The sequence below is a fragment of the Scylla paramamosain genome, unplaced genomic scaffold (assembly GCF_035594125.1).
Source record: "Scylla paramamosain isolate STU-SP2022 unplaced genomic scaffold, ASM3559412v1 Contig73, whole genome shotgun sequence".
Classification (NCBI taxonomy): Eukaryota; Metazoa; Arthropoda; class Malacostraca; order Decapoda; family Portunidae; genus Scylla; species Scylla paramamosain.
This window is the reverse complement of record NW_026973738.1, coordinates 302501-315208: the sequence shown is the minus strand read 5'-3', so window position 1 is coordinate 315208 and position 12708 is coordinate 302501.

Genomic DNA, 12708 nt, shown 5'->3' with positions numbered 1-12708 from the left:
GAGAGAGAGAGAGAGAGAGAGAGAGAGAGAGAGAGAGAGAGAGAGAGAGAGAGAGAGAGAGAGAGAGAGAGAGAGAGAGAGAGAGAGAGGAGAGAGAGAGAGAGAGAGAGAGAGAGAGAGAGAGAGAGAGAGAGAGAGAGAGAGAGAGAGAAGAGAGAGAGAGAGAGAGAGAGAGAGAGAGAGAGAGAGAGAGAGAGAGAGAGAGAGAGAGATGAATGAAGGAAGAAAGATCATTGTAACAGACAGTAGCATGATTATGATGACTCAGAGAGAGAGAGAGAGAGAGAGGAGAGGGAGAGAGAGAGAGATGAGAAGAGAGGAGAGAGAGAGAGAGAGAGAGAGAGAGAGAGAGAGAGAGAGAGAGAGAGAGAGAGAGAGGAGAGAGGAGAGAGAGAGAGAGAGAGAGAGAGAGAAAGAGAGAGAGAGAGAGGAACAAAGGAAGAAAGCTCATTGTAACAGACAATAGTAGGATTACGATGACTCACAGAGAGAGAGAGAGAGAGAGAGAGAGAGAGAGAGAGAGAGAGAGAGAGAGAGAGAGAGAGAGAGAGAGAGAGAGAGAGAGAGAGAGAGAGAGAAGAGGGGAGGCAGGCAGCAGCCAGTCAGGAGTTAGGCACTTGTGACATCACTGCAGTGGGTGGGGGAGGGCTGAGGGGACTAGTTAGCTACTCTCCACAGGATAGAAATCTTGCTACTTTTTGTAAATATGCACTGTAGCGAGTAGACAAGAGCTTATCAGTGTACGTGACTGGTTGCATTTACTGCTTAGCTTAGTGCTTACAATGGACTCTATAGACAGCCCCTGACTTTATAGACAACCCTGATGAAAAATTTGGCAGATGTGATAGGTGATGAAGCTGGTCTTGCTATGGAATTTGAAAGTGACAAGGAAATGGATGATGACATGGATTATGAAGAGTGGCTCCCACAGAGAAATAGCAAGACATCAGTAAGAAACAGGTTAGTTGATTTATTGACCAATTGTTTAGATGGAAGTAAATATGATAATTATATATTACCAGACGAGCTATGGGAATATAAAATCATGGTAGAGAAACTTAGATGTAGAGAAATCCATAACATGGACAAATAGTATGGAAGGAAGACCAACTGTGAACATATCCAGTGTTATAGAATGTTTGATGGGAGACATGAGGTCAGTAAATTCAGGAAAAATGGCATGGGACTTGTTCATAACATCTGGTATGATTTCTAATATTGTGCACCATACTAATCAGAAAATTGAAGGTATAATTGCAGAAATTTCTCAGAGGCCTTGAAATAATGATAAACTCCCATCACTTATGGTAACAGATTGCATTGAAATGAAGTTTTGGGTTTGTTGTATGTATGTGGCTTATTAATATACTTTTCAGGAAAGAGTTTGGTCACCCTGTATTTGGTGCAGTAATGTCTGTGAATAGATTTGGATTTTTTACATGCAAACTTAGCTTTTGACAATGTTGATACCAGACATCAGAGATGGCTACATGACTGGTCTGCTGCAGTCAGGGATCTTTTAAAAAACTTAAATAACCTTGCCTGATCAGTGTTAGAGCCAGTGACTTCTTGACCATTGATAAAACTTTATATTCTTGTAGAAATCAAATAGGATTCACGCAGTCCAATAAGAGCAAACCTAAATGATATGGCCTGTTGTATAAATTCTGTGAATGCAGTAAGAATTCCATTCACCTTCAGGATGAAGGCCTTAACACTACTACATCCATGGTTCACTTCCAACAGTGAAGGTTCTTGTAAGTCAGATACAAGAATCTGTAGACATTAGTGGTAGGGTAATAAGTCTAGACAGACAGTATACCAGCTTAGAGTTGTTTTAGTGGCTTCAAACACAAGGTATTGCTGGTGTAAGCAGTATAAATTGCATGAGAAAAGGCTTACCATCAGAGATAAAGGCAGTCACTGTAAGGAAAGAGGTCATACCAGGTGTACTATATTAAAGATAATGAGGAAATAACTGAATTCTTATTTATAGTATGTACCAAAAGTAATGGTAAGAGAAATGTATTAATACAGCCTGTTCTTATGCTATACATGATAGAAAGGTGGCCCACAAAAGGTAATTGAGTCTTCCATCACCAGAATTTCATGCACTTTATATTTCTGCCTGGAACAATGCCAAGTCTGTTCTCCAACTACCCAAAAACTCCTCCATTAATAGAAAGTGTCAAAATTTCAAGATCTAATTCCTCTCGTGACTTGTGACATCTAGCCAAAAACATCTCCAATAACTTTGCTTCTTCTTTCCCTCCTTTATTTCAACAAGATGGCACCACTGCTATCGCATCTATCTCTAAAGCTAAACCCTTCGCTCAAACATTTGCTAAAAACTCTACCTTAAACAATTCAAGGCTTGTTCCTCCCTCTTCTGCACCCTCAGACTAGTTCATGCAACCTATTAAAATTCTTTGCAGTGATGTTTCCTATGCCCTCACTGGCCTAAACCCTTGGAAGGAAGGTTTATGGACCTGATGGGGTCCCTCCTTTTGTTCTCCAAAACTGCACCTCTGTGCTTGCACCTTGCCTAGTCAAACTCTTTCAACTCTGTCTGTCAACGTCTACCTTTCCTTCTTGCTGGAAGTTTGCTTACATTCAGTCTGTTCCTTAGAAGGGTGTGTCTGTCAACGTCTACCTTTCCTTCTTGCTGGAAGTTTGCTTACATTCAGTCTGTTCCTTAGAAGGGTGTGTCTGTCAACGTCTACCTTTCCTTCTTGCTGGAAGTTTGCTTACATTCAGTCTGTTCCTTAGAAGGGTGACCATTCTAATCCCTCAAACTATCATCCTATTCCTTTAATTTCCTGCCTATCTAAAGTTTTTGAATCTATCCTCAACAGGAAGATTCTTAAATATCCTTCTATCTGATCACCAGTATGGGTAAAAGAGAGGAATGTACACCTTCATGCCAGACACTATCACCTCTGTTATGTGCTTGGCACACAGAGACAGGTCTCTGTCACAGGAGCAGTAGTCATTCCAAGGAAAATCAGCAAAATACCTCTTCAGCTTCCCCAACTAGCAGAGGCAAAATGGCAGAGGCACCTCTGCTTAGGAGGATACTGACGAGGGATTGGAGTGATAGCACAAGATACAGATATGAGATTGTGATCGGAAGAGCCCAACGGAGAAGAAAGGGTGACAGCATAAGCAGAAGGATTAGAGGTTAGGAAAAGGTCAAGAATGATGGGTGTATCTCCAAGATGGTCAGGAATATGAGTAGGGTGTTGCACCAATTGCTGTAAGTCATGGAGGTTAGCAAGGTTGAAGGCTAATTCACCAGGATGGTCAGTGAAGGGAGAGGAAAGCCAAAGCTGGTGGTGAACAGTGAAATCTCCAAGAATGGAGATCTCTGCAAGAGGGAAGAGAGTCAGAATGTGTTCCACTTCGGAAGTTACCTTCCTGTGTGTTTGTGAGTACTCATCTGTAGTTGTGTCTCTTCCAAGTGAGCTTTCTTTGTGTTAAATGCTACTGTGTCAGGCTCCTGGAAGGTTTTTGACTTGCAGAAGACTTAAATAATTACCAGTGTAGTGTAATTTATTCCCTCCTCAGGCCCTGATCAGGCCTGCTGTCCAGGAGGCTGTAAAAGACACTACTCTGCTAGTGTTATAACACCTGTTACGAGGGCATTATCTCCCTAGGGTAGTATACCTCAACCGTATATGTGTTATTGCTTGTTATAATTGTTTCTCCCTAGACATGGTTGTTGATCCTTTCACAGCTGTGGGGAGGTAGTTGTTGTTACAGTATTTCCCTTGTCTGTAGGTGGGTGAAACAGATTGGCAACCTCATTATTGTGACCTGGCATTACGACCATTATTAAGAAGGGTGCATGAGTCAAAAGTGGACCTTGTTACCAGTATTCAGCCCTGCAGCCAGTCATGTAGGAGGTGACTAGGAGAAAGCTAGTCCAGGTGCAGCAGCTTTGTGAAGGGAAGGGACTGGGAACTGTGGTCATAACAGAAATTGGTGACCTCACCAGGATAGCTGGAAGTTTCATCCCCATGTGTGGGAGACAGTTTGTTGTTTGCTTCATTGCCTTGTGTGTGCCAGTGTAAGCCATGTAAGGCAAGGCTGGTAGCAGGGATGACACGCAACCTGAGTCCTCTGCCTATGTTGGGAGTGGCAGTGTAGATTTAGCCCAGTTCGGTGTGAGGACACCTAGTCCCACAACTAGCATCCATGGACATGTTAGCTCTGCTTGCAACATTGGTAGCTTCTCCCTGACCAAAGGCATGTCTGGGGAGATGAGATTTAAGTTGGAATTGAGGAGAATGGAGCTTGGGATGAAGAAGGAGGTTAGAGAGGCCAAGGAGAGAGAACTGAGAAGGCTCCAGTTGGAAGCTGAAGCCAAGGAAAGGAGATTGAAGATGGAGGAGGCTTGAAGCCAAGAGGGAAACTAAGACACTTGAGGCTGAGGAGAAGGCCAGATTACCTGAGCAAGAAGAAGAGCTGAGGCTTCTTGAAATAGAAAAGGAGGAGAAGGAGAAGTTGAGGATGTATGAAAAGAAATGAAGATCCTTGAGGCAGAAAGAGAACAGGAAAAAGCTGAGAAGAATAGGATGTTTGAGTTGGAGAAGACTAGGATTAAAGTTGATTCACCTCATGGCTTGAGGAGAGGAGTGAAGGAAGATACTGTAGAAAGCCAGATGGTGAAGAGTTTGAAATGAATACCAGAGTTTGATTAGAAGAAGGTAGCTGTATGGTTCAGGTGATTTGAGAAGAAGGCCTATGAATTTGATTGGCCTCAGGAGAGATGGGTTGGCCTTGTGGCCAATATGTTGAAGGTAAGGCTTTGGAATTTTATAACAGGATGTCGGTAGAGGATTTGGAGAACTATGAGAAGTTTAAGGCTGACATCCTGAGAGCTTATGAGCTGTGGCCAGAGGCTTACAGGCTGGAGTTCTGTGGAGGAAAGAAGAGGCCCAGTCACTCCTACCTTGAATGTGCTCACTACCTGGAGGAGACATTTAAAAAGTGGATTGCTAGTGAGCAGGCAATCTCCTACTGTGAGTTAAAGAAACTTATGGTAATGGAGCAATTTCTCAGTGTGGCCAAGAAGGAACTGGTGCTGCTGCTCAGGGAGAAAAGGTTAAAAAGCTTTAAGGAGGTGGCTACCTGGCTTGATGATTATGTGTTGGCCCACCATCATGCACTCCACCACAGGGCTATGGGAATTAAACCAGCTGGGGAAAAATGGTCTGGCAGCAGTGGAAGTGGTAGTGTTGGCCAACCAGGAAATCCCCATTACACCAGTGGGTTTGGGAATAAGTCTGTGCCCAGGAATTCATATAACTCCAAGCCTCCTTTTGATCTAAAGAGGAGGGCAATGGAGAATATGGTGCATAGTACCCCTAAATTTAACAACCAGCACACCTGTTACCACTGCAAAGAGACAGGGCATTTCCAATTCAATTGCCCATAGTTGATCGTGACTTCTGCCCCCTAAGCCTCCCCAGAAACCAGTGGCTTTGCTAGTTTGGCCAGACCAGGATAAGGAGGAAGAATTTGAATCTCCATACAGTCCAACCAGAGAGAAGACAGGGGGATGTTGCTCATGTGTCAGCAATTAGTACTCCACCTGAGAGTGTGAGGTCTAGTTTAGATTTATGCTGTCCCTTCTTATGTCTAGGAACTGTAGAGATTGTGGGGATGGTGTATCTTGTCACAGTGTTGCATGACACAGCAGCCCAGCAATCTTTGTGCTGGAATATTAAAGGGAGGTAGGTAGTGTCCAGGAAGGTAGTGCTACATCAGGGCATCAATGCTGTCGAGAGGTTTGCCATTACTAAGGTGAGGCTGACTTGTCCACTGGTGACCACAGAGATACAAGTGGCCATGACAGAGGACCTGCCAGTGTCCAGGGTTGACTTCCTTTTGGGAAATGATCTGGCTGGAGGGAGAGTTTGGGTATAGCCCCATCTGCAGACTCTGTCCCCTATGTGGAGGCTACTGAAGTACCTGACTCTATTAATGTTATCACCTGCTCCATGACAAGGAGGGTGAAGTCCTCTGCAGCTCCTTGGGTTGACTGCAATAAGACAGGACCCTGAAAGAGGAGTGCAGGGGTGATGTAAGTGCTGCAGTGGGGGCAGAGTGCTCAGAGGCCTGTTACACTGCTGGAAAGGGTTTGGATGATTCAGAGTCAGACTCCTCCTTGAATCATGGTGCAACAAAGCAGAGCCACCAGTGGATGCACCTGACTTGGTTGGGGATGTTACTGAGAGTGAGGTTGAAGAGTTGGGTTTGGAAAGTCTATTTGCTGGTTTACCTCACTTGGCAGAGCACCCCAGAGGTGGCACTCAGGCAGAGTTGCCACCTGGCATGGAGGCTATAGGATCTGGCCCTCAGCCTGGTATCCAGCTTGGTGTATCAGGCATGTTGGGGGGTTACTGCCAAAAGCAGGGAGGCTCCCAGCTCTGTAGGGGGAGACAGAAGTTCCCTCCCCTGCAAAGTCTCCTGGAGGCAGGGAACAGGCTGTTCCCCGACGGGTGATGGCTCCTTTAGTGGCTTGCCTGTGTTAACATCTGAGCCGGCAGCCAGTCAGATATCTGGAGAGGTTAATGTTTCCAAAAAAGATCAGCAAGTGGTTCCTGCTTGTGCCATAGATGCCAGAGGGGGACAAGAGTCTTGGCTTTGCCTCTTCTGTCTGATCCTGTAGTCCTGAAGGACCTAAATGAAGTTGAACCTGATGAGCTCATAAATGAGCAACAGGGGGATGAAGAGTTGGCCCCATGCTTTTCCAAGGTGGGCGAAGGTAGTGAAGAAGTGGAGGGAAGGGAAGTTTGTGTTATGGAAGAAAATTTTGTATCATCAGTAGAGAGAAGTTGACAGAGGGGAATTACTCCAAGGAGTAGTGCCGTCTGAGTTCAGAGAAGCACTCATGCTATTGGCACATATGGACCTGATGGCAGGTCACCTCGGGATTAGGAAAACTGTGGCAAGGCTACAGAGGATTTTTTGGTGGCCCAGCATGACGAGTAGTGTTGCTACCATACTTAAGTGCTGCCACACCTGTCAAATGGTGGGAAAGCCTAATTAAGTGCCACCAGTAGCAACTCTTCACCCTATCCCCATTGTTGATCCTCCCTTCACCTGAGTACTTATTAATATTGTGGGTTCTTTCCCCCTTTCTCAAGCAGGTTATATGTACCTGCTGATTATGATGGATGTCACTACAAGGTACCCAGAAGCCATATCCATCAGGAGCATCCTTTCCAAGGTGGTGCTGAAGGCCTTATTACATTTCTTTACTCATTTTGAACTGCCTTCTAAGGTCCAGTCAGACCAAGAGGCTAACTTTACTTCCAAATTATTTGTGCAGACCATGACTGAGTGGGGGATTAGGCATGTCCTGTCCAGTGCTTGCCATCCCTGGTCACAAGGAGCTTTGGAGAGGCACCATCAAGCTTTAAAAACCATGCTAAGGATCTTTTGTTTGGACAACAACAAGGATTGGGATGAGGCAGTCCCTTATGTAATGTTTGTTGTGCAAGTGGCACCCACTGAGTTGTTGGGGTTCTCACCAAACCGGCTGGTGTTCAGCCACTGTGTGCATGACCCATTGGATGTGGTTCAAGACGCATGGTACTGCCCCTGGTCTGGTCCCCAAAAATATTTGTTGGACATGGTAATGTGCACACGGGAGAGGTTGTTGAAGGCACTCTAGGTGGCTCAGTTGCACTTGTTCCTGGCTCAGAAAAGTATGAAGGCTTACTATGACCGGAAGGCCAAGTACCAATGTTTTGCCCCTGGTGATGAAGTGCTTGTGTTACTCCCCGTTCAAGGACAGCTGCTGGTTGTACGCTACAGCGGTCCTTATGTAGTGGAGAGGTGAATGGGCAAATTAGATTATCTGGTTGCCACTCCTGACCAGCAAAAGCAGGCTCAGCCTGTTCCTAGAGGTGAATTACCCTCCTGTGTATTTGTGGGCACTCGTCTGTAGTCATGTCTCTTGCTAGTGAGCTTGTTTAGCGTTAAATGCTACTGCATCAGATTCCTGGAGGGTGCTTGACTTGCAGAGGACTTAAGTAATTAGCAGTGCAATGAAATTTACTCCCTCCTCAGGCCATGATCAGGCCTGCTGTCCAGGAAGCTGTAAACTACACTACTCTGTTAGTGTTATAGTACCTCACCAGAAGTGGGTGGTCCATTACGAAGGCAGTATTCCCCCCAGGGTATTATACCTTAACCATATATGCGTTATTGCTCGTTATAATTGCTTCTCCCTAGATGTGGTTATCAATCCTTTCACAGCTGTGGGAAGTAATTGTTATTAGAGTATTTCCCTTGTCTGTAGGTGGGTAAAACAGACTGGCAACCTCATTATTGTGACCTGGCATTACAACCATTGTTAAGAAGAGTGCATGAGTCAAAAGTGGACCTTGTAACCAATATTCAGCCCTGCACCCAGTCACATAGGAGATGATTAAGGGAAAGCTAGTCCAGGTGAGGCAGCTTTGTGAAGGGGCTGGGAACTGTGGTCATAACAGTAGTGAGCACACTCAAGGATCACCAAGCCTTTTCTTACCTCCGCAGAGCAATGAAATAAATATCCATTGCCTCAAAAACTTAATTCCTCCATCTATCAACTCAACACAACCTTCCAGACAACTATCCCCTTTTCTTCAGTGACACTTGGCTGTCCCCCCTCTTCTTTTTTTTTTTTTTTTTTTATGTAGGAAGGATACTGGCCAAGGGCAACAAAAATCTAATAAAAAAAAATGCCCACTGAAATGCCAGTCCCTAAAAGGGTCAAAGCAGTGGTCAAAAATTGGTGGATAAGTGTCTTCAAACCTCCCTCTTGAAGGAATTCAAGTCATAGGAAGGTGGAAATACAGAAGCAGGCAAGGAGTTCCAGAGTTTACCAGAGAAAGGGATGAATGATTGAGAATACTGGTTAACTCTTGCGTTAGAGAGGTGGACAGAATAGGAGTGAGAGAAAGAAGAAAGTCTTGTGCAGCGAGGCCGCGGAAGGAGGGGAGGCATGCAGTTAGCAAGATCAGAAGAGCAGTTAGCATGAAAATAGCGGTAGAAGACAGCTAGAGATGCAACATTGCGGCGGTGAGAGAGAGGCTGAAGACAGTCAGTTAGAGGAGAGGAGTTGATGAGACGAAAAGCTTTTGATTCCACCCTGTCTAGAACAGCAGTATGAGTGGAACCCCCCCAGACATGTGAAGCATACTCCATACATGGACGGATAAGGCCCTTGTACAGAGTTAGCAGCTGGGGGGGTGAGAAAAACTGGCGGAGACGTCTCAGAACACCTAACTTCATAGAAGCTGTTTTAGCTAGAGATGAGATGTGAAGTTTCCAGTTCAGATTATAAGTAAAGGACAGACCGAGGATGTTCAGTGTAGAAGAGGGGGACAGTTGAGTGTCATTGAAGAAGAGGGGATAGTTGTCTGGAAGATTGTGTCGAGTTGATAGATGGAGGAATTGAGTTTTTGAGGCATTGAACAATACCAAGTTTGCTCTGCCCCAATCAGAAATTTTAGAAAGATCAGAAGTCAGGCGTTCTGTGGCTTCCCTGCGTGATATGTTTACCTCCTGAAGGGTTGGACGTCTATGAAAAGACGTGGAAAAGTGCAGGGTGGTATCATCAGCATAGGAGTGGATAGGACAAGAAGTTTGGTTTAGAAGATCATTAATGAATAATAAGAAGAGAGTGGGTGACAGGACAGAACCCTGAGGAACACCACTGTTAATAGATTTAGGAGAAGAACAGTGACCGTCTACCACAGCAGCAATAGAACGGTCAGAAAGGAAACTTGAGATGAAGTTACAGAGAGAAGGATAGAAACCGTAGGAGGGTAGTTTGGAAATCAAAGCTTTGTGCCAGACTCTATCAAAGGCTTTTGATATGTCCAAGGCAACAGCAAAAGTTTCACCAAAGTCTCTAAAAGAGGATGACCAAGACTCAGTAAGGAAAGCCAGAAGATCACCAGTAGAGCGGCCTTGACGGAACCCATACTGGCGATCAGATAGAAGGTTGTGAAGTGATAGATGTTTAAGAATCTTCCTGTTGAGGATAGATTCAAAAACTTTAGATAAGCAGGAAATTAAAGCAATAGGATGGTAGTTTGAGGGATTAGAGCGGTCACCCTTTTTAGGAACAGGTTGAATGTAGGCAAACTTCCAGCAAGAAGGAAAGGTAGATGTTGACAGACAGAGCTGAAAGAGTTTGACTAGACAAGGTGCAAGCACGGAGGCACAGTTTCGGAGAACAATAGGAGGGACCCCATCAGGTCCATAAGCCTTCTGAGGGTTTAGGCCAGCGAGGGCATGGAAAACATCATTACGAAGAATTTTAATACGAGGCATGAAGTAGTCAGAGGGTGGAGGAGAGGGAGGAACAAGCCCAGAATCGTCCAAGGTAGAGTTTTTAGCAAAGGTTTGAGCAAAGAGTTCAGCTTTAGAAATAGATGTGATAGCAGTGGTGCCATCTAGTTGAAGTAGAGGAAGGAAAGAAGAAGAAGCAAAGTTATTGGAGATATATATATATATATATATATATATATATATATATATATATATATATATATATATATATATATATATATATATATATATATATATGATTTGCATAAGTTATAAAGAAAATACATATTTTTCTGAGAGGGGTGTCAGTAAACAAACCAAATAGCTTAATGAAACCAATGGAATCATCATATCTGTCTACATCAAACAGACCCTCATAATGCTCCGTCCATTTATTAACTACAAGAAAAAAAAGAATCAGTTTCTTGCTCCATCTCTCATTGTTATTTTCCTATCTAATTCTCTTCATTGATTCTTCTTTGCAGCTACATCAATACTTCTTTGATTCCATCCCTTACGTTTTTTCTCTATCCTACTACCCATTCTTTTCATACAACAAACCTGTTTTTGCATATCCAATCACAATACATTTAAATAACAAAATATTACTATTCTTCTTCTACATACATTACCAAGACCTCACTCTTTCTCTGCATCCCATACACCTTTAAACTTTTCTCTTTTGTCAAATCTACTCACTTTCAAAACTTACCTGTCACACTCAACTAGCTTCCTCCCTCATACCTACTCACAGCATTCCTCTCCATCAAGGAGTGGTCAGGCTTACCTCCACCCTTCCCTCCCAAGAGTCCAATTCAACAATCTAAGTATTATCTTCTGGATGCAACCATATGTCTTTTCATCACTGTTGACAACCTTTTCACTCTCTTGGTTCATTTAAGTATAACACTTATAAATATCTTTCTTTTTAAACAAACTATTTTCAGTTACCAAATTTTGCTCACTCCACAATTTCATCATTTTCTCTTTTTTTTTTTTCCTACCAAGCATACCTTCTTGTATTGCATTCCAAACAATACCATTCAGATCTCCCAACAATAATGCATTTATATTCGCTCCAAAACTATGCAGATGGTCATTATGTCAGAGATTTCCCCTCATCATTTCTTACTACTAGACCCATATGCACTCACATGCACTCACACTTCTCATTTTTATTTTAACTTATATCAGTTTCAATTAAATCTCTTTGCAATCTCACACACCTTGTTACACATCTTTTTGCTCACCATGATAATAAAAAATATTAATATTAATTCTTTGTTGGATCACTGTTATGTTATGTTATGATGGAACCACTTTAGACATGGATGTATATACATATTACTTACTACCTTGGAGCATGTCTATGAAGGCTGATTCATTAACACTTATTAGATTTGTAAATTGATCCTTTTGTAGTGCAAACTTCTTCCTTGCCTCTTTTCAACAGACTTTGTCTGTTTTCTTAGCTAAGGCCAGTAATTTCCTTTTCCCTATGGGAGTGTGATGAAAGTTTATGGCTGATTATTTCAGCTAACATGATGCAATACAGATGATCAAAATTGTAAGTGTTGTAGCAGTGCCAGCACAGCACACCACAAGTGCAGTACTATTTACAATTATTATGTAAACATCTATTAATTTATGCATGATGCTGATTTTGCCTTGCACTTTGCTAGATGCCAGCCGATAATTATCAGGAGATCTGATTTAACCTATATTACTTCCCAAGAAAATTTTGAAAAAAAAAAATAAAAAATTGGTTGGTGAAGACCACTATGAGTAAATTAATAATTAAGGTTATATTTTGTATAGTCCCTGAAATACTCTGTTCACACATTAAACATGAAAATAAACATCAAATCAAAGTTGAAAATGTAAACAATGTCTTAATACTGCATGATGATGAGTTCAATGAGCTTATGATAATACTGCATGATGATGAGTTCAATGAGCTTATGATTTTGTTCAATATATTTTTTGTTTCATAAAGATAGTTATCCTGAAATATGACAGAATGCACACATGTGTAGGTGGTGTGAATGAATTCACTCTTTTCTAGTTAGAAATATGACAATTCAATAAAGTTTTTTCTTTTTTTTTCTTCTTCACTATGTAAATCAGGGAACTAGCAGCTGCTTTATGACAATGTCCTGGCACATTCTTCACACCCAATCTAAGATTTCTTAGCTAAGTACCAAATTTCTCATATTGATCAGGCCCCTTTTCTCTAGACATGACTCCTTGTGATGTCTGGCTGTTTCCTAAGCTCAAGATGTTAGTGAAATTATCTCAATTTGAGAATTGATGAGGCATCACATGAAAGATGGTAGTGCACCTGGTAGCCATTCTGGAACAAGATTTCCAGAA